This window comes from Melospiza georgiana, chromosome 11 (genome assembly GCF_028018845.1).
Source record: "Melospiza georgiana isolate bMelGeo1 chromosome 11, bMelGeo1.pri, whole genome shotgun sequence".
Lineage (NCBI taxonomy): Eukaryota > Metazoa > Chordata > Aves > Passeriformes > Passerellidae > Melospiza > Melospiza georgiana.
The window spans coordinates 20960243-20987851 of NC_080440.1; positions in this window are offsets into that span (position 1 = coordinate 20960243).

The window sequence follows — 27609 nt, forward strand, 5'->3', positions numbered from 1 at the left end:
GGAGCGGCTGCGTCTCGGGGACGTTCCCGATGATGTGTCCCTTCGCCTGGGCCTCTCAGCCCTTGGCCTTGTCCTGCTGCTGCTGCCACGGCGACTCCTGGAGCGGACAGGTGGACTCTGGGCCCAGCCTTGCTGGCGGGAGCGCCTGCGTCTGGAGGATGGCCCTGGCCATGTCCCCCTACGCCTGGGCCTCTCAGAACTTGGCCCTGTCCCACTGCTCCTGTCACAGACACTCCTGGAGCGGACAGGTGGACTCTGGGCCCAGCCTTGCTGGCGGGAGCGCCTGCGTCTGGGGGATGGCCCTGACCATGTCTCCCTTCGCCTGGGCCCCTCAGTCCTTGGCCCTGTCCCTCTGTTCCTGTCATGGCAACTCCTGGAGCGGACAGGTGGACTCTGGGCCCAGCCTTGCTGGCGGGAGCGCCTGCGTCTGGGGGATGTCGGTGATGGTGTCTCCCTCCGCCTGGGCCTCTCAGCCCTTGGCCCTGTCCCACTGCTCCTGTCACGGCGACTCCTAGACTGGACAGGTGGACTCTGGTCACGACTTTGCCGGCGAGAGCAGCTTCGCCTGCGGCTGGGCCCAGCACGTCTGGAACGGACCCTGTCCTCAGGTTCCGGGGACGTGCTGCGTGTTGCCCTTGATCTGCTGATGCTGCTGGTGTCCAGTGAGGAAGATGGCAGCGCCTGCTGCCATGCTGCGTGGTGGGGCCTGCTGTGGCTGCCCGTCTCTGGAGATGGAGACGGGGCAACCAGCACCAATGGCACAGGGCTGTGGGAGCTGGGGCTGATGGCCTCAGATTCTGACCAGCCATGAGCAGATTGTCGTCCTGACTGTCTGGCCGGCCTGGGGCCATTGAGCTCTGTCTCATCCCTGGAGGCTGTAAGGGCAAGCAGGAATGTCAAAGATCGCCCAGGCCCCGGCCAGGCCAGGCCAGAGCAGTGCCCCCAGCCCTCCAGCAGTGGATGCTGCGCTCTGCCAAGCCCAGCCTGGGCACTGCCCCCAGCCCAGGGACACCGGGGACTTTGACTCATACATGTTCCGAGCCCAGCACAGCTGTCACACTCCCATCTCTGTGTGCTGTTCCTCAGGCCAGAGCAGCGCCTGTGGGTGCCCTCAGCAGCACAGGAGGAGCACAGGAGCAATTGCCAGGGCCTGGGGAGGCAAACAGGCTCATAGCTCTGGAACAAAGTGTACCAGCACGTGGTTGTCTGGCCAAGCGCTTCTGGTTCTTCCCGCTTTGAGACCTTCGCCCTTGCCGAGACACAGGTTCCCTGCAGAGCCCCAGGTGCAGCTTCCCAACTTACCCCTGTTCCTCTGCCTCCTCCCTGCCCCCAGGGTAAAGGCAATCCCTGGCGTTGCACTGGCCGTGCCTCACTCCTAGATCTGCGAAGGCATCATTGTCCTCCCATGTTGGGTCTCTGATGGAGAAAGGAAGAGATGAAGAATTTCTGCTGCCCTACCCTCACGGAGGACCAGGGTGTCCCAGCTCTTTCTCCAGAGCTTTTCCAAGTTGGGGGTGAAGCTGAAGCCCAGACTGACGGGACAAGGCAGGGCCAGGGCTCCTGGGGCAGGGCCTGGCACAGCACAGCACTTGCACCCTCCTGCCTGGTGGGCCAGGCAGAAGGACACCAACCTGAAGGGGACTCGGATCCCCATGATGAACATTTCAAAAGGGAATTCCCCGCTGTCTCTGCACAGGGGGCACTGGAAATGCAAAGCACCAGCGCACAAGGCCTGTCCCTGCAGGGCAAACAGAGGCAGGGTGAGCGAGGCCCTGCTGCTGCTGCTGAGCACCTGCTGAGCCCCGGGGCTGAGGGGAGGGCTCCTACCTGGATGCAGTCCCTGTGGAACCAGGCCCTTTTGCACGTTGGGCACACCAGGGTTGTGAAGGTCTTTCTGTCCTCCACAGGCTCCAGGCAGATGAGGCAAACGGTGTCCGGCTCAGGAGTCGCCTCCACCTCCTGCTCTGGACGGTGCTCAGGGCAGAAGGACCTGGAGGAAAATGGATGGGGAAAGTGAGAAATGCTGGATCATTCCCCAGGGGTGACCATAAAGAGAGATGAGGTACCTGAACGGAGTAATGTATACATTGACATAGCCGCCCTCCTTGGCACAGGGCAGGTGGAACCATCTGTCACAGTCCGGCACACAGCACATGATGGTTGCCCCGCTCTGGCCGCAGACGCAGCAGCGCTGGAAAGAGCCAAGCAGCCGCATCAGCAGCAGCAGCAGCAGCAGCCTCGAGGCCTCCCCGGGCAGCCACAGGGCTCCGGGCAGGGCACAGGACGTGGCCGCTGCCGGCTCCCAGCCCACAGAGCCGCCTGCTGGAGGAGGGAGGCTCCTGTGCCAGGGCCTCTGTGCCACAGCTGCTGGGAGCCAGACTTTGTCCCGGCTGCTGGGCCAGCCTTTCTTTCCTGCTGTCTGGGCTAAGCTCTGGCAAACCTCGCCAGGCACAAAGCTCCCTGCTCTTGTCAGGCTCTCACCTTCTGTGCTGCCCGACAGGCCGCAATTTGGATATCTCGTGGGAGAAAGCCCATGAGTCCATCACGGCGGTTCTCTTGCCGAAATAGAAGAGTGGCGAAAAACTGCAGGCAAGGGGAGGAGCTGATGAGGAGAAGGCGGCAGGAGCTGCCCATTGCAAAGGTGGAGGGAACACCGGAGCCACTCACCAGGCAGAACACGTGGGCACAGAGCCCACCCTTCTGCAGTTTGTCACCGCACATGTCCGGGTCAGCCTCGGCACGGCGACACAGCATGCAGGCTGCAGGGGACAGAGCCAATGGCACTGGGCACGAGCAGCTCTGCGGGGCTCAGAGCCTGCAGCAGCATCAGCCCCGAGGCTGCTCTGTCCCTGCCTGGCTCATGGGCAGGGCTGGAGGCCTTGCAGAGCAGGGGCCATTGTGGGCACGGCTGTCCCAGGAGCTGCCCCCTGGCCCAGCTGGGCCCCACTTGCGCAGGAAGGAGGCTCCCAGCCCCGGCACGGCCGAGCAGCTCCTGCCTCCCCCTGCCTCTGCTCTCATCCCCACGCTGCCTGCTGCCACAAGAGCCCCTGGGCCAGGCTGTCACAGGGCTGCTTTGTCCTCACCTGGCTCCCTGGCTCCAGCGCCCTCCTGCTTGCTCTCAGACATGGCGGCTGTCTCTCCCGCGTCGCAGTCCTCGAGGGACGTTGTCGCTGCGAGGTGCAGATACTCTCTGTCTAGGGGAGAAAGAAGGGGGGGGAGTTTGCAGAACAGGCCCAGAACCACGAGGTTCTACTCCCTGCTCAGGCCTGCGTGAGCCCTGCTCCTGTCCGCTTTCTCCTCCCGTCGTCGCGCTGAGGAACACCGCAGTGTCCTGGCTGTTCCTCCGCTGATTCTGGGAAGGGAGAGGCAGCTGAGGCTGCAGCACAGGCCCAGAGGCCTGAGGTGTGGGGCCCCTCTGGTCCCTGGGCAGCCACGTCCCCACTCTACCTTCTCCTCCCGGTGTCAGGTCACACTGACGCTCGACCTGAGCCCAGCGTCCCCTTTTGTGGCCTTGGTGGCATGGCACAGGTCACAGTGGCCACTCTGACGTCAGAGCCGTGTACCCAAAATCGGGGCAGCCATGGCCTCAAGTCCCTGGCAACCACTTGTGGCGGCCCCCTCGGGCACCGAGCATCTGAGATGGGTCCGAGCGTTTGCTCAGGGTGGAAGCACGGCCGGGAATCCGGCAGCAAGTGCAGGGTCAAATGCCAGGCCCTGGGGCAGCCAGCCAGGGTGGCACTGTGGGCAGGGAGGTGCTGTTCAGGCACTGCCACGCCAGGGCTCTGGCCACGGCCAAGGGCAATCTCTGCTCCTGCCCCTGGCAGGCGGTGGCCTAGAGAGCCCGTGCGGAGTCAGCTGCACTGCAGGGATTCAAACCCTGCTCTAGGTGAACTGATGTTTTCCTCAACACCTATCTGCAGAAAACTAAGATGAACCTGATTTGATGCTGCTGCTGATCACCATTGGGTACTGGAGATAAACCTGGACACCACCACAGCTGCCTCCAGACCTCAGTTATCTGTCATCCTATGAACTAACAACTTTCACATTTCATATAAATGGAAAAATTAGTATTAAACTTCTGAAAAAGGTCATCTTTTATACTGACTCAGTGGAAAGACACAAAATGCACTGAGAATTTTGTGTGTACATTTGACAGGAGAGCTTGCAACTGTCCTCCACTCAAGTCAAATACAGGAGGATGCTTTTCCTACATTATATAAACTTTGCCAGTTTGGTCCGTGCTTTCCTACTAGAAAATACATTGGAAAAATTCAGCAAGAGAAGCACAAACAATTCTTGTCAGTTTTTCTCTTTCGTGTCTTTGCAAACATGCTCCTGGAAATCCAGATCCATGACTTCTAGAACAATCAGTGGCATCTCTGGGAAGCAGGGCAGGGGCTGACAGGCAGGGACACCCTGCAGCTGCCTGATGCTGGGGCAGCAGGAGTTTGTCCATTTTCCTGTCTCCATGGCAGAGCCACCTTGGCTGGGAAACGATCCCTTCACTGCTCTAGGAGGGAGGCACAGCCAGTGCAATGCCAGGGAGTGCCTTTACCCTGGAGGCAGGGAGGAGGCAGAGGGGGAAGTTGGGAAGCTGCACCCGGGGCTCTGCAGGGCTCCCGGCCAGGGCTCGAAGCACAAGGAGCCAGAAGAGCTTGGCCGGACAATCCTGAGCTCTGGACACCTTGTCCTCAGCACCGGGAACCCGTTTGCTTCTCCAGGCCCTGGGCACTGCTCCTGTGCTGCTCATGCAAGTTACACACAGACACAGAGCTACCTGCTCTGTCTCAACCCTCTTCAGCACTGGACAGCACAACACAGTAACATGTTCTCTTCAGCACATGGTCTAATTATTAATAGTCCTGCAAAGACTCTCATTCAAAGCATACACACACAAAAACCCAAGCCCTGGTACAGACCTTGCATCAACACAAAATGCTTGTTGCTGTTCAGAAACACAGGGCAGCACTTTTGGCCAATGCTTTTTCCTGCAAGATCTTTCAAAGGATTGTAAAAGTGACTTTGTTTGGCAACTTCTTCAAGGAACAAACAGGAGAGGTTTCTGAGTTTTTAAAGATTTATTGATTTGCTTTCACTTTACTTTTGGCATACTTACACTTATCCCAGCATTCCAGAAAATCATGAAAATCCAAAATAATATCAGGGGAAGTTTCTGAATTTTTTCATGTTTCTCTCAAAGACTTTCTTGACATACATAAAAGGGACTGGTCCGATAACATACAGAGAAGCAGTGGCTTCCCTCACTGGACATTACAAGACAACGTTATAGACTCCACGTTACTAAAACACTTCTGTTGCCTGGTCATTACAAAGCCTGAAGCTCTTCTAGAGGCTTTTCCCAGTGCAACTTCATTAGGTTCCTCTCTGCTCAACTCTCGAGCCTGTCCAGGTCTCACTGAAGGGCAACAGAGCCTTGTGGTGCCTCAGGCCCTGCTCCCAGTTCTGTCCCATCAGCAAATGCTGAGGGAACGCTCCGTCCCTTCTGCCAGGACCCTGGGGAATAAGGCAAACAAGGCTGGTCCCAGCACAGTCCCCTGAGATCACAGCTACGTGAATGTGGAGCTCCTCTGTCCACTTCTCTGCCCCACTGTCCCTGAGCTGCCTCAGGGGCCTGTTATGGGAGGCAGGGACAAAGCCTTGCTGAAGTCCCAGCTGACAACAACCACTGCTCTCCCCTCACAAGCCCAACCAGGCACTGCAGCACAGGTGCCTATGGGATTGGTCAAGCATGGTTTCCATTCCTGTTATTCCACAGGCTTAGAGATGGCATCCAAGAGGAGCTGTTCTGTCTCCTTTCTGGGGATGGAGCTGAGGCTGATGGGCCTGCAGTTTCCTGGCTCCTTCTTGGTGCCCTTTTGCAAGACTGCAGTGATGTTGGCTTTCCTCAACTGCTCATGGCTCTCTCCGGGGCTGTCTCCTTCCCTGACCTGCTGGCAGAGCGCCCTGTGCCAGAGGCAGGAGCAGAGATTTCCCTTGGCCCCAAAAGGGAAGGCTGGGCTCAGGCCGAGTGTCAGTGAGACCTGACAACGGGAGGAGAAGGCGGGAAGGAGCAGGGCTGACACAGGGCTGAGCAGGGAGTAGAGCCCTCGTGTCTCTGGGCCTACTCTGCAAGCTCCCCGGCCTGTACTTTCTCCACAGAGAGAGAGCAACAGCACCTCGAAGTGAGCAGGAAACCCAGCCATGGAGCGGGGCTGGGGCCGTGACACCTCAGGGAAACCGGCCATGGAGCGGGGCTGGGGCTGTGACACCTCAGGGAAACCGGCCATGGAGCGGGGCTGGGACTGTGACACCTCAGGGAAACCGGCCATGGAGCGGGGCTGGGGCCGTGGCACCTCAGGGAACTCACCATGGCAGCCACCTCCCGAGATTTTGAAGTACTTGTTTCTTGTTTTAATGCCCTTCCAAGATCAATCTAGCATCTTTGCATATGAGCGGGACATACAAGGGTATTTAAAATTGAGTCTGATCCAATCATCAAAGACAATGGATGTTACCTCTAAACTTACCTTTTCATGATTGTCAAACAATATGGAACTTTTCTTATGTCTGACTTAAAATATCCAGAATGCAAAATTCATTCTCAGGACAGGAAAAAAGAAAACAATGAAAATAGGATATAGGCAGTCTTCAAAAGGCACAGAGAAGAAAATAAACATTAGAAAACCTTAGAAAAATTAGGTTTTCTTCTTCATCTTCTCAGTATGTGTTGTTTGAACATTGATTGTCTTACTTGTCCCTCGCAAAACAAGGCATGTTACAGCTTTATTGTCTCAGTGCTGCATTTCCCCAATCGCTGACTTGCCATTTAGGCTCTGCTTTATTGGAAATATACAACAAGGGACTCTCTATGGAAGAGAGTTGCACAAGCCTCTGGATTCCTGACTGTTCACCTCTGCCAATGCTCACAGTGTTCTCCTAACACACCTGAGCTTCCTGTCTTTCAGAGAAAGATTCAGCTAAAGTCAAGCAAACAGGGCAGGGCAGATGGAAACCTTCCCTTGAGATGCTTTTGGGAAGGCCTGCAAGCACCCTGCCTTCCCTTGGAACAGAGGTGGTCACCATGCATGGTGTTGCCTGACTTGCCCGAGGTGCCCCTCTATTCCAGAAGGACTTTTGCCCGCTTCATCACTTGTCTGTCCCTCCAGTTCCAGGGCCTCAAACCTGCTCTGTAAGGCACTAAACCTTTTAGTCAGCTGTAAGTTTTCAGAATAAGGCACTGACCGTGGCTCGAACTAGTTTTTTTAGTCAGGTTGACAATATATTTTGAGAAGAAGAAGGAGCAGAGAAGGTGTGGAAAATGCATATTATATGATTGGCTTTTCGCAAATATTAAAATTAATACTATATGTGTTATGTTGGAAAGTTATGTTGTATTCATCCTTTTTTGTAGTGCTATCCTAAACTTTTAAAGTAGTATGGTGAATATAGTTTTAGGCTACAGAAACTCTGTGATGTAAGATACTTTTTCTAAATAGCTCATGGAGAGATAACAGTAACAAGACACCAAAACTCTGAGAAAAGAAATATTGCCTCCTTATCGGGAAGAACCAGACTTTGAGGGACCAAGACAATTGATTTACAAGATGAAGGAGGGGTTGACAAGAACAAGAAAACACTCATTGTTTGAAAAGAATTTTGGCATCATGTATGAGATATATGAATATGCAACAGGCTATTACTTTTAAGGGTTAATCCTTTGTTAGCAAAGTGGTGTCTTCTGAGGCAGAGCAGAGCACCCAGACATCTGCTTTTTTAATTGCCCTTTATTGTCCTACCTCTAATTGTCCAAATTAATTTTTCTCTAATTTTTATTCTTATTTTTATAACTAATTTATTACTATTAAACTTTTAAAATTTTAAAGCAAGTGAAATTCTGCATCCTTTGTGTCCACTATCAGTGGGCATCCTTCTTCCCAAGCTTTGTCAACCTCCCTCTGGGTTTGAGATCAGTGAAACGTGCCCAGCCTGGAGTCTTGGAAGACAATTCTAGCAACAAGTACTTTGCTTTTCTAACCCCTGGCCATCACTTCGAGCTTGTAGGCTGCTATGTGTGTCACAGGTTAAACGTCTCTTCCTGTTGATCAGGCTTGGAAGTGTGTAAAGGCCAGGCATGACAGGACATGTTTTCTTCAGGAAATGGGACGTAGGGCCCAGTTTGCAACGGGTCCCGGCCCGCGCCTTCCAGAGCGCCAGAAGGTTGGCGGCGCCGTTGCAGGGCTCAGGGCGCCGCCTTGTGGGCGAGAGCCGCCATGACAGCGCGGGCGCCGCGCGGCGGGGCCGGAGGGCGGGAAGGGGCGGGCGGGTGTGAGGGGCGGGGCGGTTCGTGCCCAGAGCCGAGCCCACGCTGTTCCTGGGCGCATTCCCGGCTCGGTGTTGGGAGCGTGCAGGCGCTGCTCGGGCTCTGGGAGAAGCGTGCGGCCGCTGCGGGGTCCCAGCCCTCAGAGCTGGCTGCCGGCCGAGGCTGCCATGCCAGAGCTGCCGTGCGCCGTGGCAGTGCCAGAGTCCCTGGCAGAGCCGGACTGGCACTGCGAGCTCCTGAGGGAAGCCCTGCCATGGCCGTGCCGGGGCCGCTCGGCAGAGCCGGGCTGGCAGTGCCGACAGCTGAGGGGAGCCCGGCCATGGCAGCGCCGGACTGGCAATGCCCACAGCTGAGGGGAGCCCGGTCATGGCAGCGCCGGGCTGGCAGTGCCCACAGCTGAGGGGAGCCCGGTCATGGCAGCGCCGGGCTGGCAGTGCCGACAGCTGAGGGGAGCCCGGCCATGGCAGCGCCGGGCTGGCAGTGCCCACAGCTGAGGGGAGCCCGGCCATGGCAGCGCCGGGCTGGCAGTGCCGACAGCTGAGGGGAGCCCGGCCATGGCAGCACCGGGGCCGCTCCTGCCCCGGGGCCGCCCGAAGGAGCGACCTCTGGGACCTGCCGGCAGACTGGCACTGCTTGGCCCTCTTCAGTAGATCGACGGAGTGGCACCACAGATAGCAAAATATTAAAACATCTGATTTAAAACACTGGAGGGAAACCATTGAATTGAAAAGAAAATGAAGGTGTACCAAAATACTCAGGGCATGAATGGGAAAACTGAAAAGATACAGATTCTAATTATTTATATAATCTCAACTATATCATCAGAAACATGAGGGTGAAAATACCTTCTAAAAGTTTTGACAATTGAATGTTTCAGCTGTGTAGTTTTGCTAGTACATTAAAGTCTTAAAAAGCAGTCAGGTATTCCTTTGTCCAGTGCTATGAATTTAATAATGGGATTTGTTACAGTTGTCCCTCAAATACCCCTCATAAAGAGAGCTGAGTGCTTAGATTCGATGGAAGCCATCCGTTAGTAAATGCAGTGTTGTGGTTTGTAGTAGTTCTGTAGTAAGTAGTTAGTTAAAGAAGTGATCGTTCTGCCAATGGATGCTGATCCCTGATGCGTTCGTGCTGGTTCAATGGAAAGGCAAATTTTTAGTAATAGGCTATTGGAAAACATGTCTTTTCTGCTGGTAGCAGGTACAAACTCATTGCTTTTACTGGTAGAAACTGAAGCAACTTGAGATGCCTGCTCCTTCTTCTCCACCTATATTTAAAGGAGATCCATGCAGGTTAAAACACGAACCAAACCTCGAGGCTCTGGGCCTGTCCTGCAGGCTCACCTGCCTCACCCCACAATCAGCAGAGGAACAGCCAGAGGACACTGCAGTGTTCCTCAATGCAACAAGGGGAGGAGAAGGTGGGCAGGAGCAGGGCTCACATAGACAGAGAGTATCAGCACCTCAAAGTGACCACATCATTCAAGGGACAGGGACTGACTGATGACAGATGCCCTTTGAGACAGCAAGCAGGAGGGCCCTGGTGCCAGGGAGCCAGGTGAGGGCAAAGCAGCCATGTGACAGCCTGGCCCAGGGGCTCTTGTGGCAGCAGGCAGCGTGGGGATGAGAGCAGAGGCAGGGGGAGGCAGGAGCTGCTCGGCCATGCCGGGGCTGGGAGCCTCCTTCCTGCCCAAGTGGGGCCCAGCTGGGCCAGGGGGCAGCTCCTGGGACAGCCGTGCCCACAATGGCCCCTGCTCTGCAAGGCCTCCAGCCCTGCCCATCAGCCAGGCAGGGACAGAGCAGCCTCGGGGCTGATGCTGCTGCAGGCCCAGAGCCCCGCAGAGCTGCTCGTGCCCCGTGCCATTGGCTCTGTCCCCTGCAGCCTGCATGCTGTGTCGCCGTGCCGAGGCTGAGCCCTGTGCCTCCCCAGGCCCTGGCCACTGCTCCTGTGCTGCTCCTGCGCAGCCCAGAGCACCCACGGGCCCTGCTCAGGCCTCACGCAGACCAGAACCACCTGGGGTGTGACAGCTCTGCTGCCCTGGGCCCAGCCCTCGGACAAAGCACCCGCCTGTCCCTGGGCTGGGGGCAGTGCCCAGGCTGGGCTTGGCAGAGCCCGTCCGCTCCTGGAGGGCTGTGGGCACTGCTCTGGCCTGGCCTGGCCCGGCCCTGGGCTCCCTTGGCATTCCTGCTTGCCCTTGCCTCCACCAGGAATGGGCTGCAGCTCAATGGCCCCGGCCTGGCCGCACACTCAGGCCTGGAGCCTTCCCGTGGCTCCCCAGGGCACGAGAGCCTCAGCCCCAGCTCCCAAACACGGCCCAACAGGCTTTGCTGATATTGATCCCTGTCAGAGCTTTGAAAGCATTTTCAAAGTAACCTTGTCTGGCAACACTTTCAAGGAACAAACGGGACTCGCTTCTAATCGGTAAAAACTTTATTGGTTTGCTTGCACTTCCTATAGGGTATCCTAATGCTTCCTTTGGCGTTCCAGAAAACAATGAAAATCTAACAAATTCTAAAGAGAAGTTCCTGAATGCACTATGAGGAGAAGTCTCTACATTCACTATCGTTACATACAGTTAAGAAGCTGCTCCTGTAACACACAAAGATGGAGTGGTTAACCTGACTGGACCACACAACATGATGTTTTATACACACCGCTACACTACAAAACTTCTCGTCCCTGTTCATTACAAATTTGAAGCTCTTCTCGAGGTCCTGACTTAATTTTGCATGCACATTGATACCTGCAATGCCTCCCCATGCTCAGCTTTCACCTAGACTTACCAGGGAACAGATGTTCCATACTCACCTCAAGCAATAATCTACGTCTGTCTTCCTAACCCTCTTTTTCCTCACTGACTTCTACTAATCTACAAAATAACTGCGGACCCTCTGCACAAAAGAAACATCCAATTAATAGCCTTAAACACGTGTGATTGTGCAGCTGCTTCTAACAATCATGTCCAACACAGCACTAAAATCAGAAATCAATTCTCACACCCTTCCTATTCTCCTGCCCCCACCACACCTTGGCTCCAGCAGAAATGTTCCCTACTGCAGCCTGGTGTGCTAAGAACAATCAAAGGCAGCAGCACTTTCCCTCAACATGCTGCAATCTGAATTGCACTGAAATTGCAGCTGTTGCATTAGAAGCTCAGCACCAGCACCCCCAGAACTGAGGCCTGAGCTCTCCATTTCAACACACCCTGTAAATCAGGCTGCCTGGAAGATTGTAGGCCGGGAACTGTGTGAACATAGCAGTGCATTTCAGCAGAGTTATGGAATCAATCTCGTGGAAGGCACATCCTTTATGCTTGTCTTACGATTCTATTCTACAAAATCTAACCAGCAATTGTTTTGGTGGCCTGTGCAGGTTTTGGGGACTGTGCGTGTTTCCTTTGGATGTTGTTTTCTTTGTTTCTAAATACAAAATTGACTGCATTCAGAAGAGAAAGCCCCAGATTCATTAGGACAAAGAACCACAGGGACATATGTGGCTGACAAGAACACTCAACATTCCTAACGGTAACACCAGAAAGAGAGGAAAAAGACAAAGATGATTTAAATACCTGAAAGGATCCAAACTGTCTATGTAAGCTGTCAAGTGACTAAGTTTTTGGTAAACTCTACAAGTCCAGATTCCTATTCGGTAATTGTCTGAAAGAAAAGAAAGCCAGAAATTTGCTTGACCTTCATTTTGCCAGGACTTTCTCACAGGATTCTGCCACAACTTGGATCACAAGTGAGGGTGGCAAATTTTGACTAGAAAACTTGGATAACTAGGCAGCATTTTTTCCTCCTCACTGAATTACAGGAAGGGTTTAAAAGGAAAAAAAAAATATAAAAAATGGTAAAGAAATTCTGTCATACCTCTAAGGCGTTCATCATCTTTGGAGAAGAAAAAAAAAACTCTAGCACTTCCTGTGCGTGGTAAAAAAAAGAAACCTAGAAAAGGACAAAGGGATTTGAGCATCCTAAATAGTACTATCAAATTCCATGAACACAAGTTAAACCTCTAATGATTCAGAGAAATGGCATCCATTGTAAAGCTTTATTCCCTAGGAACCAAGTAGAGCTTTTTATTTTAATAAACCCTCTTTTAAAGGGGAAACTGACTGTGTCTTGGCTTTTGACCAAACTCAGTTTGGAGTTGGTCAAACCAAAATGACCCTGTTAGTTTCTTGTGCTCTACTCTTTCTTTCCATATTCACATTCACATCCAATGGGCTGCTGGGAGTTTTGACTCTGTGCAACATGAACGGTTTTCCAAGACCACTTTCATTGCTCAGAGGTGTGCAATGTCAGTTTCCCATTCCCTGAGTGCTGCTATTAATATTCCCACAGCATCCAACTACTACAGCCATGTAGACAACAAAGAGAAATGCAACTTGCATTTCTTGGTCCTGTTCCATTTCTGTCATCTCAGGCTCATCATCACCCTCAGAACTGCTGTCCTGGAAACGTGGATCCTCTTGCCACATGGCTTTTACCGGCTTTATTGTCCCAAGCGCGTGAGGCTCTGCAATGACAGCACCAATAGAGAAAAAAAGCCAAAACCAGATTATTCCTCTACCCGTCAGGAAAAATTCTTCCTTTCACGTGAAATACTTACAGTGGAGAAGAGAGATTTAGGAAGGAAAGAATCTGACCCTGCCAGATTTTCTAAGCTACATTTCTGCTCCAGTATTTTCCACTTTGTTCCAGGGATCCCTTATGTATTCTTAAACATTTCTCATTGCATTCAGAAGACACTGAATACCTTCTCAGTTCAGCACAAGTCTGGGGGGCTCGTTGCTTTGTGCTGTTGCGTTGGGTTTTTTAATATTTTGGATAACTTCACGGGGTTTCTTTTCTCTCCTACATGACTGGGACTCGAGTTAATGTTGTTTCATCTTCATTTCAGACGGCCCCAATTTACCTAAGGTTAGGACACCCCAATGATCATGTGTCATTCCATTTCCTTTATCTAAAGGTCCAAGAGTAGAATTCAGTAACAAACAGAATGTTCATGGATCTTGGGGCCAGCTCTCGGACTTTGCTCCTCCCTCTACATTAGCGCACATTTCCTTAAAAGCCTTGTGAGGTCCTATGAAACTTGATATGACTGGTGTGTCACCTTTTTCCCCGTTTGAGGAATTCAGGGCATGAGAACAAGCTTTTTCACCACTCGGCCAAAACCCCAATGCCTTCTCAAAGCATGCCTTTCAGAATTCCTGAGATGCAAGCATGAGGCACCTCTCATTAATCTACCACAGCCCCGGCAAGCAGAAATGAAGATCAAAATGCTTCTGCCTAATTACTGACTTCTGTTGCTGAAAATCCCCTGCATCCTGACCTTCTTTACACCATATTGCCCTACAGTGCCTGCCAGAAGCTCTTCCTTAGCAATGGCACTGTTAGAAGGGTTCTGCTGTTACCTTCTTTGATGCCCAACTCCTCTGTGCCTCCAAAGAAGGAAAACTTGAAAGAACTCGTCTCCTGAGTTGCGTCGTCCTCAGGCAAAGGTCCCAAATGGTGGTCTGGGGCAGAGTCCTGTGCATCCTCTTTGTCCCAGGGTTTTTCCTCAGTCTGTTCTGGTTTGTTCTTCAAAGGTCTTTCAAAGAACAAACCAGAATAGACGGAGGAAATACCATCTATTCTATTTTGTTCTTTGAAAGGCCTCTTTCAAATCCGCAGCAATGCTGTAGAAGTTGTCTTCAGACACTTGAGGCAGTGTCTCACTCTCTTTCTTCTTTTTTTGGCTTTACTGAAATGAGATTGTTCAAGGATAGCAACACAGCACACGTCCTTTTCAGACACAGCTTCCCTAAGAGCCACCTTGCTCTGAATGTCTCCCTAAGCATATCCAAGCCCATTAAGGAGTGCTTCATTATCAAGGGTAAGCACTGGGGAGACATCTGAGGTTGGAGTGTAAAGGCAGGAACAAGAGTCCTTTTTAATTAGCCACATCCTTAAGTGACTTTTCACTGGCTACACGGTTACACAGAAATCAAGGTATTTAGCACAGACTTCTTCCTGCCAGTAGAAACATCAAGAGCTAATCGGGTTTGCTCACAGAGCTGCACAGCTCAGGGTCCCTGCACTGACCGTTCTCACCTTCACTTCCGGCAAGGAACACACGGCCTAGAAAGAAAAGATGACGGCGCTACGTGCTGCTGTTGGAGGTCCCAGTTGAGGTCCGACGTCGCTGGTGGGAGCGGCTGCTCCTGCGCGATGTCCCCGACCACGTCCCCCTACGCCTGGGCCTCTCAGCACTGGCTGCTGTCCTCCTGCTCCTGTCCTGGCGACTCCTGGACCGCAGAGTTTGAGTCGAGGCCCGGCGCTGCTGGCGGGAGCGGCTGCGTCTCGGGGACGTTCCCGATGATGTGTCCCTTCGCCTGGGCCTCTCAGCCCTTGGCCTTGTCCTGCTGCTGCTGCCACGGCGACTCCTGGAGCGGACAGGTGGACTCTGGGCCCAGCCTTGCTGGCGGGAGCGCCTGCGTCTGGAGGATGGCCCTGGCCATGTCCCCCTACGCCTGGGCCTCTCAGAACTTGGCCCTGTCCCACTGCTCCTGTCACAGACACTCCTGGAGCGGACAGGTGGACTCTGGGCCCAGCCTTGCTGGCGGGAGCGCCTGCGTCTGGGGGATGGCTCTGGCCATGTCTCCCTTCGCCTGGGCCCCTCAGTCCTTGGCCCTGTCCCTCTGTTCCTGTCATGGCAACTCCTGGAGCGGACAGGTGGACTCTGGGCCCAGCCTTGCTGGTGGGAGCGCCAGCGTCTGGGGGATGTCGGTGATGGTGTCTCCCTCCGCCTGGGCCTCTCAGCCCTTGGCCCTGTCCCACTGCTCCTGTCACGGCGACTCCTGGACCGGACAGGTGGACTCTGGGCACGACTTTGCCGGCGAGAGCAGCTTCGCCTGCGGCTGGGCCCAGCACGTCTGGAACAGACCCTGTCCTCAGGGTCGGGGGACGTGCTGCGTGTTGCCCTTGATCTGCTGATGCTGCTGGTGTCCAGTGAGGAAGATGGCAGCGCCTGCTGCCATGCTGCGTGGTGGGGCCTGCTGTGGCTGCCCGTCTCTGGAGATGGAGACGGGGCAACCAGCACCAATGGCACAGGGCTGTGGGAGCTGGGGCTGATGGCCTCAGATTCTGACCAGCCACGAGCAGATTGTCGTCCTGACTGTCTGGCCGGCCTGGGGCCATTGAGCTCTGTCTCATCCCTGGAGGCTGTAAGGGCAAGCAGGAATGTCAAAGATCGCCCAGGCCCCGGCCAGGCCAGGCCAGAGCAGTGCCCCCAGCCCTCCAGCAGTGGATGCTGTGCTCTGCCAAGCCCAGCCTGGGCACTGCCCCCAGCCCAGGGACACCGGGGACTTTGACTCATACATGTTCCGAGCCCAGCACAGCTGTCACACTCCCATCTCTGTGTGCTGTTCCTCAGGCCAGAGCAGCGCCTGTGGGTGCCCTCAGCAGCACAGGAGGAGCACAGGAGCAATTGCCAGGGCCTGGGGAGGCAAACAGGCTCATAGCACTGAGAACAAAGTGTACCAGCACGTGGTTGTCTGGCCAAGCGCTTCTGGTTCTTCCCTCTTTGAGCTGTCGCCGAGACACAGGTTCCCCGCAGAGCCCCAGGTGCAGCTTCCCAACTTACCCCTGTTCCTCTGCCTCCTCCCTGCCCCCAGGGTAAAGGCAATCCCTGGCGTTGCACTGGCCGTGCCTCACTCCTAGATCTTCAAAGGCATCGTCGTCCTCCCATGTTGGGTCTCTGATGGACAAAGGAAGAGATGAAGAATTTCTGCTGCTCTCCCTCACGGAGGTCCAGGGTGTCCCAGCTCTTTCTCCAGAGCTTTTCCAAGTTGCATGTGAAGCTGAAGCCCAGACTGACGGGACAAGGCTGGGCCAGGGCTCCTGTGGCAGGGCCTGGCACAGCACAGCACTTGCACCCTCCTGCCTGGTGGGCCAGGCAGAAGGACACCAACCTGAAGGGGACTCGGATCCCCATGATGAACATTTCAATAGGGAATTCCCCGCTGTCTCTGCACAGGTGGCACTGGAAATACAAAGCACCAGCGCACAAGGCCTGTCCCTGCAGGGCAAACAGAGGCAGGGTGAGCGAGGCCCGGCTGCTGCTGCTGAGCACCTGCTGTGCCCCGGGGCTGAGGGAAGGGCTCCTACCTGGATGCAGTCCCTGTGGAACCAGGCCCTTTTGCACGTTGGGCACACCAGGGTTGTGAAGGTCTTTCTGTCCTCCACAGGCTCCAGGCAGATGAGGCAAACGGTGTCCGGCTCAGGAGTCGCCTCCACCTCCTGCTCTGGACGGTGCTCAGGGCAGAAGGACCTGGAGGAAAATGGATGGGGAAAGTGAGAAATGCTGGATCATTCCCCAGGGGTGGCCATAAAGAGAGATGAGGTACCTGAACGGAGTAATGTATACATTGACACAGCCGCCCTCCTTGGCACAGGGCAGGTGGAACCATCTGTCACAGTCCTCCGTGCAGCACATGATGGTTGCCCCGCTCTGGCCGCAGACACAGCAGCGCTGGAAAGAGCCAAGCAGCCGCATCAGCAGCAGCAGCAGCAGCATCGAGGCCTCCCCGGGCAGCCGCAGGGCTCCGGGCAGGGCGCAGGACGTGGCCGCTGCCGGCTCCCAGCCCACAGAGCCGCCTGCTGGAGGAGGGAGGCTCCTGTGCCAGGGCCTCTGTGCCACAGCTGCTGGGAGCCAGACTTTGTCCCGGCTGCTGGGCCGGCCTTTCTTTCCTGCTGTCTGGGCTAAGCTCTGGCAAACCTCGCCAGGCACAAAGCTCCCTGCTCTTGTCAGGCTCTCACCTTCTGTGCTGCCCGCCGCACTGCAATTAGCAGATCTCGTGGCAGAAAGTCCATCACTCCAACGTGGCGTTTCTCTTGCCGAAATAGAAGACTGGCAAAGAGCTGCAGGCAAGGGGAGGAGCTGATGAGGAGAAGGCGGTAGGAGCTGCCCATTGCAAAGGTGGAGGAAGCACCCGGAGCCACTCACCAGGCAGAACACGTGGGCACAGAGCCCACCCTTCTGCAGTTTGTCACCGCACATGTCCGGGTCAGCCTCGGCACGGCGACACAGCATGCAGGCTGCAGGGGACAGAGCCAATGGCACGGGGCACGAACAGCTCTGCGGGGCTCTGGGCCTGCAGCAGCATCAGCCCCGAGGCTGCTCTGTCCCTGCCTGGCTGATGGGCAGGGCTGGAGGCCTTGCAGAGCAGGGGCCATTGTGGGCACGGCTGTCCCAGGAGCTGCCCCCTGGCCCAGCTGGGCCCCACTTGCGCAGGAAGGAGGCTCCCAGCCCCGGCACGGCCGAGCAGCTCCTGCCTCCCCCTGCCTCTGCTCTCATCCCCACGCTGCCTGCTGCCACAAGAGCCCCTGGGCCAGGCTGTCACAGGGCTGCTTTGTCCTCACCTGGCTCCCTGGCACCAGCGCCCTCCTGCTTGCTCTCAGACATGGCGGCTGTCTCTCCCGCGTCGCAGTCCTCGAGGGACGTTGTCGCTGCGAGGTGCAGATACTCTCTGTCTAGGGGAGAAAGAAGGGGGGGGAGTTTGCAGAACAGGCCCAGAACCACGAGGTTCTACTCCCTGCTCAGGCCTGCGTGAGCCCTGCTCCTGTCCGCTTTCTCCTCCCGTCGTCGCGCTGAGGAACACCGCAGTGTCCTGGCTGTTCCTCCGCTGATTCTGGGAAGGGAGAGGCAGCTGAGGCTGCAGCACAGGCCCAGAGGCCTGAGGTGTGGGGCCCCTCTGGTCCCTGGGCAGCCACGTCCCCACTCTACCTTCTCCTCCCGGTGTCAGGTCGCACTGACGCTCGACCTGAGCCCAGCGTCCCCTTTTGTGGCCTTGGTGGCATGGCACAGGTCACAGTGGCCACTCTGACGTCAGAGCCGTGTACCCAAAATCGGGGCAGCCATGGCCTCAAGTCCCTGGCAACCACTTGTGGCGGCCCCCTCAGGCACCGAGCTTCTGAGATGGGTCCGAGCGTTTGCTCAGGGTGGAAGCACGGCCGGGAATCCGGCAGCAAGTGCAGGGTCAAATGCCAGGCCCTGGGGCAGCCAGCCAGGGTGGCACTGTGGGCAGGGAGGTGCTGTTCAGGCACTGCCGCACCAGGGCTCTGGCCCCGGCCAAGGTCAATCTCTGCTCCTGCCTCTGGCAGGCGGTGGCCCAGAGAGCCCGTGCGGAGTCAGCTGCACTGCAGGGATTCAAACCCTGCTCTAGGTGAACTGATGTTTTCCTCAACACCTGTCTGCAGAAAACTAAGATGAACCTGATTTGATGCTGCTGCTGATCACCATTGGGTACTGGAGATAAACCTGGACACCACCACAGCTGCCTCCAGACCTCAGTTATCTGGCATCCTATGAACTAACAACTTTCACATTTCATATAAATGGAAAAATTAGTATTAAACTTCTGAAAAAGGTCATCTTTTATACTGACTCAGTGGAAAGACACAAAATGCACTGAGAATTTTGTGTGTACATTTGACAGGAGAGCTTGCAATTGTCCTCCACTCAAGTCAAATACAGGAGGATGCTTTTCCTACGTTTTAGGAACTTTGCCAGTTTGGTCCGTGCTTTCCTACTAGAAAATACATTGGAAAAATTCAGCAAGAGAAGCACAAACAATTCTTGTCAGTTTTTCTCTTTCGTGTCTTTGCAAACATGCTCCTGGAAATCCAGATCCATGACTTCTAGAACAATCAGTGGCATCTCTGGGAAGCAGGACAGGGGCTGACGGGCAGGGACACCCTGCAGCTGCCTGATGCTGGGGCAGCAGGAGTTTGTCCATTTTCCTGTCTCCATGGCAGAGCCACCTTGGCTGGGAAACGATCCCTTCACTGCTCTAGGAGGGAGGCACAGCCAGTGCAATGCCAGGGAGTGCCTTTACCCTGGAGGCAGGGAGGAGGCAGAGGGGGAAGTTGGGAAGCTGCACCCGGGGCTCTGCAGGGCTCCCGGCCAGGGCTCGAAGCACAAGGAGCCAGAAGAGCTTGGCCGGACAATCCTGAGCTCTGGACACCTTGTCCTCAGCACCGGGAACCCGTTTGCTTCTCCAGGCCCTGGGCACTGCTCCCGTGCTGCTCATGCAAGTTACACACAGACACAGAGCTACCTGCTCTGTCTCAACCCTCTTCAGCACTGGACAGCACAACACAGTAACATGTTCTCTTCAGTACATGGTCTAATTATTAATAGTCCTGCAAAGACTCTCATTCAAAGCATACACACACAAAAACCCAAGCCCTGGTACAGACCTTGCATCAACACAAAATGCTTGTTGCTGTTCAGAAACACAGGGCAGCACTTTTGGCCAATGCTTTTTCCTGCAAGATCTTTCAAAGGATTGTAAAAGTGGCTTTGTTTGGCAACTTCTTCAAGGAACAAACAGGAGAGGTTTCTGAGTTTTTAAAGATTTATTGATTTGCTTTCACTTTACTTTTGGCATCCTTACACTTATCCCAGCATTCCAGAAAATCATGAAAATCCAAAATAATATCAGGGGAAGTTTCTGAATTTTTTCATGTTTCTCTCAAAGACTTTCTTGACATACATACAAGGGACTGGTTGGATAACATACAGAGAAGCAGTGGCTTCCCTCACTGGACATTACAAGACAACGTTATAGACTCCACGTTACTAAAACACTTCTGTTGCCTGGTCATTACAAAGCCTGAAGCTCTTCTAGAGGCTTTTCCCAGTGCAACTTCATTAGGTTCCTCTCTGCTCAACTCTCGAGCCTGTCCAGGTCTCACTGAAGGGCAGCAGAGCCTTGTGGTGCCTCAGGCCCTGCTCCCAGTTCTGTCCCATCAGCAAATGCTGAGGGAACGCTCCGTCCCTTCTGCCAGGACCCTGGGGAATAAGGCAAACAAGGCTGGTCCCAGCACGGTCCCCTGAGATCACAGCTACGTGAATGTGGAGCTCCTCTGTCCACTTCTCTGCCCCACTGTCCCTGAGCTGCCTCAGGGGCCTGTTATGGGAGGCAGGGACAAAGCCTTGCTGAAGTCCCAGCTGACAACAACCACTGCTCTCCCCTCACAAGCCCAACCAGGCACTGCAGCACAGGTGCCTAGGGGATTGGTCAAGCATGGTTTCCATTCCTGTTATTCCACAGGCTTAGAGATGGCATCCAAGAGGAGCTGTTCTGTCTCCTTTCTGGGGATGGAGCTGAGGCTGATGGGCCTGCAGTTTCCTGGCTCCTTCTTGGTGCCCTTTTGCAAGACTGCAGTGATGTTGGCTTTCCTCCACTGCTCATGGCTCTCTACGGGGCTGTCTCCCTCCCTGACCTGCTGGCAGAGGGCCCTGTGCCAGAGGCAGGAGCAGAGATTTCCCTTGGCCACAAAAGGGAAGGCTGGGCTCAGGCCGAGTGTCAGTGAGACCTGACAACGGGAGGAGAAGGCGGGAAGGAGCAGGGCTGACACAGGGCTGAGCAGGGAGTAGAGCCCTCGTGTCTCTGGGCCTACTCTGCAAGCTCCCCGGCCTGTACTTTCTCCACAGAGAGAGAGCAACAGCACCTCGAAGTGAGCAGGAAACCCAGCCATGGAGCGGGGCTGGGGCCGTGACACCTCAGGGAAACCGGCCATGGAGCGGGGCTGGGACTGTGACACCTCAGGGAAACCGGCCATGGAGCGGGGCTGGGGCCGTGGCACCTCAGGGAAACCGGCCATGGAGCGGGACTGGGGCCGTGACACCTCAGGGAAACCGGCCATGGAGCGGGGCTGGGGCCGTGGCACCTCAGGGAACTCACCATGGCAGCCACCTCCCGAGATTTTGAAGTACTTGTTTCTTGTTTTAATGCCCTTCCAAGATCAATCTAGCATCTTTGCATATGAGCGGGACATACAAGGGTATTTAAAATTGAGTCTGATCCAATCATCAAAGACAATGGATGTTACCTCTAAACTTACCTTTTCATGATTGTCAAACAATATGGAACTTTTCTTATGTCTGACTTAAAATATCCAGAATGCAAAATTCATTCTCAGGACAGGAAAAAAGAAAACAATGAAAATAGGATATAGGCAGTCTTCAAAAGGCACAGAGAAGAAAATAAACATTAGAAAACCTTAGAAAAATTAGGTTTTCTTCTTCATCTTCTCAGTATGTGTTGTTTGAACATTGATTGTCTTACTTGTCCCTCGCAAAACAAGGCATGTTACAGCTTTATTGTCTCAGTGCTGCATTTCCCCAATCGCTGACTTGCCATTTAGGCTCTGCTTTATTGGAAATATACAACAAGGGACTCTCTATGGAAGAGAGTTGCACAAGCCTCTGGATTCCTGACCGTTCACCTCTGCCAATGCTCACAGTGTTCTCCTAACACACCTGAGCTTCCTGTCTTTCAGAGAAAGATTCAGCTAAAGTCAAGCAAACAGGGCAGGGCAGATGGAAACCTTCCCTTGAGATGCTTTTGGGAAGGCCTGCAAGCACCCTGCCTTCCCTTGGAACAGAGGTGGTCACCATGCATGGTGTTGCCTGACTTGCCCGAGGTGCCCCTCTATTCCAGAAGGACTTTTGCCCGCTTCATCACTTGTCTGTCCCTCCAGTTCCAGGGCCTCAAACCTGCTCTGTAAGGCACTAAACCTTTTAGTCAGCTGTAAGTTTTCAGAATAAGGCACTGACCGTGGCCCGAACTAGTTTTTTTAGTCAGGTTGACAATATATTTTGAGAAGAAGAAGGAGCAGAGAAGGTGTGGAAAATGCATATTATATGATTGGCTTTTCGCAAATATTAAAATTAATACTATATGTGTTATGTTGGAAAGTTATGTTGTATTCATCCTTTTTTGTAGTGCTATCCTAAACTTTTAAAGTAGTATGGTGAATATAGTTTTAGGCTACAGAAACTCTGTGATGTAAGATACTTTTTCTAAATAGCTCATGGAGAGATAACAGTAACAAGACACCAAAACTCTGAGAAAAGAAATATTGCCTCCTTATCGGGAAGAACCAGACTTTGAGGGACCAAGACAATTGATTTACAAGATGAAGGAGGGGTTGACAAGAACAAGAAAACACTCATTGTTTGAAAAGAATTTTGGCATCATGTATGAGATATATGAATATGCAACAGGCTATTACTTTTAAGGGTTAATCCTTTGTTAGCAAAGTGGTGTCTTCTGAGGCAGAGCAGAGCACCCAGACATCTGCTTTTTTAATTGCCCTTTATTGTCCTACCTCTAATTGTCCAAATTAATTTTTCTCTAATTTTTATTCTTATTTTTATAACTAATTTATTACTATTAAACTTTTAAAACATTAAAGCAAGTGAAATTCTGCATCCTTTGTGTCCACTATCAGTGGGCATCCTTCTTCCCAAGCTTTGTCAACCTCCCTCTGGGTTTGAGATCAGTGAAACGTGCCCAGCCTGGAGTCTTGGAAGACAATTCTAGCAACAAGTACTTTGCTTTTCTAACCCCTGGCCATCACTTCGAGCTTGTAGGCTGCTATGTGTGTCACATAGGTGGTTAAACGTCTCTTCCTGTTGATCAGGCTTGGAAGTGTGTAAAGGCCAGGCATGACAGGACATGTTTTCTTCAGGAAATGGGACGTAGGGCCCAGTTTGCAACGGGTCCCGGCCCGCGCCTTCCAGAGCGCCAGAAGGTTGGCGGCGCCGTTGCAGGGCTCAGGGCGCCGCCTTGTGGGCGAGAGCCGCCATGACAGCGCGGGCGCCGCGCGGCGGGGCCGGAGGGCGGGAAGGGGCGGGCGGGTGTGAGGGGCGGGGCGGTTCGTGCCCAGAGCCGAGCCCACGCTGTTCCTGGGCGCATTCCCGGCTCGGTGTTGGGAGCGTGCAGGCGCTGCTCGGGCTCTGGGAGAAGCGTGCGGCCGCTGCGGGGTCCCAGCCCTCAGAGCTGGCTGCCGGCCGAGGCTGCAGTGCCAGAGCTGCCGTGCGCCGTGGCAGTGCCAGAGTCCCTGGCAGAGCCGGGCTGGCACTGCGAGCTCCTGAGGGAAGCCCTGCCATGGCCGCGCCGGGGCCGCTCGGCAGAGCCAGGCTGGCAGTGCCGACAGCTGAGGGGAGCCCGGCCATGGCAGTGCCGGGCTGCCAGTGCCCACAGCTGAGGGGAGCCCGGTCATGGCAGCGCCGGGCTGGCAGTGCCCACAGCTGAGGGGAGCCCGGTCATGGCAGCGCCGGGCTGGCAGTGCCGACAGCTGAGGGGAGCCCGGCCATGGCAGCGCCGGGCTGGCAGTGCCCACAGCTGAGGGGAGCCCGGCCATGGCAGCGCCGGGCTGGCAGTGCCGACAGCTGAGGGGAGCCCGGCCATGGCAGCGCCGGGGCCGCTCCTGCCCCGGGGCCGCCCGAAGGAGCGACCTCTGGGACCTGCCGGCAGACTGGCACTGCTTGGCCCTCTTCAGTAGATCGACGGAGTGGCACCACAGATAGCAAAATATTAAAACATCTGATTTAAAACACTGGAGGGAAACCATTGAATTGAAAAGAAAATGAAGGTGTACCAAAATACTCAGGGCATGAATGGGAAAACTGAAAAGATACAGATTCTAATTATTTATATAATCTCAACTATATCATCAGAAACATGAGGGTGAAAATACCTTCTAAAAGTTTTGACAATTGAATGTTTCAGCTGTGTAGTTTTGCTAGTACATTAAAGTCTTAAAAAGCAGTCAGGTATTCCTTTGTCCAGTGCTATGAATTTAATAATGGGATTTGTTACAGTTGTCCCTCAAATACCCCTCATAAAGAGAGCTGAGTGCTTAGATTCGATGGAAGCCATCCGTTAGTAAATGCAGTGTTGTGGTTTGTAGTAGTTCTGTAGTAAGTAGTTAGTTAAAGAAGTGATCGTTCTGCCAATGGATGCTGATCCCTGATGCGTTCGTGCTGGTTCAATGGAAAGGCAAATTTTTAGTAATAGGCTATTGGAAAACATGTCTTTTCTGCTGGTAGCAGGTACAAACTCATTGCTTTTACTGGTAGAAACTGAAGCAACTTGAGATGCCTGCTCCTTCTTCTCCACCTATGTTTAAAGGAGATCCATGCAGGTTAAAACACGAACCAAACCTCGAGGCTCTGGGCCTGTCCTGCAGGCTCACCTGCCTCACCCCACAATCAGCAGAGGAACAGCCAGAGGACACTGCAGTGTTCCTCAATGCAACAAGGGGAGGAGAAGGTGGGCAGGAGAAGGGCTCACATAGACAGAGGGTATCAGCACCTCAAAGTGACCACATCATTCAAGGGACAGGGACTGACTGATGACAGATGCCCTTTGAGACAGCAAGCAGGAGGGCCCTGGTGCCAGGGAGCCAGGTGAGGGCAAAGCAGCCCTGTGACAGCCTGGCCCAGGGGCTCTTGTGGCAGCAGGCAGCGTGGGGATGAGAGCAGAGGCAGGGGGAGGCAGGAGCTGCTCGGCCGTGCCGGGGCTGGGAGCCTCCTTCCTGCCCAAGTGGGGCCCAGCTGGGCCAGGGGGCAGCTCCTGGGACAGCCGTGCCCACAATGGCCCCTGCTCTGCAAGGCCTCCAGCCCTGCCCATCAGCCAGGCAGGGACAGAGCAGCCTCGGGGCTGATGCTGCTGCAGGCCCAGAGCCCCGCAGAGCTGTTCGTGCCCCGTGCCATTGGCTCTGTCCCCTGCAGCCTGCATGCTGTGTCGCCGTGCCGAGGCTGAGCCCTGTGCCTCCCCAGGCCCTGGCCACTGCTCCTGTGCTGCTCCTGCGCAGCCCAGAGCACCCACGGGCCCTGCTCAGGCCTCACGCAGACCAGAACCAGCTGGGGCTGTGACAGCTCTGCTGCCCTGGGCCCAGCCCTCGGACAAAGCACCCGCCTGTCCCTGGGCTGGGGGCAGTGCCCAGGCTGGGCTTGGCAGAGCCCGTCCGCTCCTGGAGGGCTGTGGGCACTGCTCTGGCCTGGCCTGGCCTGGCCCTGGGCTCCCTTGGCATTCCTGCTTGCCCTTGCCTCCACCAGGGATGGGCTGCAGCTCAATGGCCCCGGCCTGGCCGCACACTCAGGCCTGGAGCCTTCCCGTGGCTCCCCAGGGCACGAGAGCCTCAGCCCCAGCTCCCAAACACGGCCTAACAGGCTTTGCTGATATTGATCCCTGTCAGAGCTTTGAAAGCATTTTCAAAGTAACCTTGTCTGGCAACACTTTCAAGGAACAAACGGGACTCGCTTCTAATCGGTAAAAACTTTATTGGTTTGCTTGCACTTCCTATAGGGTATCCTAAAGCTTCCTTTGGCGTTCCAGAAAACAATGAAAATCTAACAAATTCTAAAGAGAAGTTCCTGAATGCACTATGAGGAGAAGTCTCTACATTCACTATCGTTACATACAGTTAAGAAGCTGCTCCTGTAACACACAAAGATGGAGTGGTTAACCTGACTGGACCACACAACATGATGTTTTATACACACCGCTACACTACAAAACTTCTCGTCCCTGTTCATTACAAATTTGAAGCTCTTCTCGAGGTCCTGACTTAATTTTGCATGCACATTGATACCTGCAATCCCTCCCCATGCTCAGCTTTCACCTAGACTTACCAGGGAACAGATGTTCCATACTCACCTCAAGCAATAATCTGCGTCTGTCTTCCTAACCCTCTTTTTCCTCACTGACTTCTACTAATCTACAAAATAACTGCGGACCCTCTGCACAAAAGAAACATCCAATTAATAGCCTTAAACACGTGTGATTGTGCAGCTGCTTCTAACAATCATGTCCAACACAGCACTAAAATCAGAAATCAATTCTCACACCCTTCCTATTCTCCTGCCCCCACCACACCTTGGCTCCAGCAGAAATGTTCCCTACTGCAGCCTGGTGTGCTAAGAACAATCAAAGGCAGCAGCACTTTCCCTCAACATGCTGCAATCTGAATTGCACTGAAATTGCAGCTGTTGCATTAGAAGCTCAGCACCAGCACCCCCAGAACTGAGGCCTGAGCTCTCCATTTCAACACACCCTGTAAATCAGGCTGCCTGGAAGATTGTAGGCCGGGAACTGTGTGAACATAGCAGTGCATTTCAGCAGAGTTATGGAATCAATCTCGTGGAAGGCACATCCTTTATGCTTGTCTTACGATTCTATTCTACAAAATCTAACCAGCAATTGTTTTGGTGGCCTGTGCAGGTTTTGGGGACTGTGCATGTTTCCTTTGGATGTTGTTTTCTTTGTTTCTAAATACAAAATTGACTGCATTCAGAAGAGAAAGCCCCAGATTCATTAGGACAAAGAACCACAGGGACATATGTGGCTGACAAGAACACTCAACATTCCTAACGGTAACACCAGAAAGAGAGGAAAAAGACAAAGATGATTTAAATACCTGAAAGGATCCAAACTGTCTATGTAAGCTGTCAAGTGACTAAGTTTTTGGTAAACTCTACAAGTCCAGATTCCTATTCGGTAATTGTCTGAAAGAAAAGAAAGCCAGAAATTTGCTTGACCTTCATTTTGCCAGGACTTTCTCACAGGATTCTGCCACAACTTGGATCACAAGTGAGGGTGGCAAATTTTGACTAGAAAACTTGGATAACTAGGCAGCATTTTTTCCTCCTCACTGAATTACAGGAAGGGTTTAAAAGGAAAAAAAAATATAAAAAATGGTAAAGAAATTCTGTCATACCTCTAAGGCGTTCATCATCTTTGGAGAAGAAAAAAAAAAACTCTAGCACTTCCTGTGCGTGGTAAAAAAAAGAAACCTAGAAAAGGACAAAGGGATTTGAGCATCCTAAATAGTACTATCAAATTCCATGAACACAAGTTAAACCTCTAGTGCTTCAGAGAAATGGCATCCATTGTAAAGCTTTATTCCCTAGGAACCAAGTAGAGCTTTTTATTTTAATAAACCCTCTTTTAAAGGGGAAACTGACTGTGTCTTGGCTTTTGACCAAACTCAGTTTGGAGTTGGTCAAACCAAAATGACCCTGTTAGTTTCTTGTGCTCTACTCTTTCTTTCCATATTCACATTCACATCCAATGGGCTGCTGGGAGTTTTGACTCTGTGCAGCATGAACGGTTTTCCAAGACCACTTTCATTGCTCAGAGGTGTGCAATGTCAGTTTCCCATTCCCTGAGTGCTGCTATTAATATTCCCACAGCATCCAACTACTACAGCCATGTAGACAACAAAGAGAAATGCAACTTGCATTTCTTGGTCCTGTTCCATTTCTGTCATCTCAGGCTCATCGTCACCCTCAGAACTGCTGTCCTGGAAACGTGGATCCTCTTGCCACGTGGCTTTTACCGGCTTTATTGTCCCAAGCGCGTGAGGCTCTGCAATGACAGCACCAATAGAGAAAAAAAGCCAAAACCAGATTATTCCTCTACCCGTCAGGAAAAATTCTTCCTT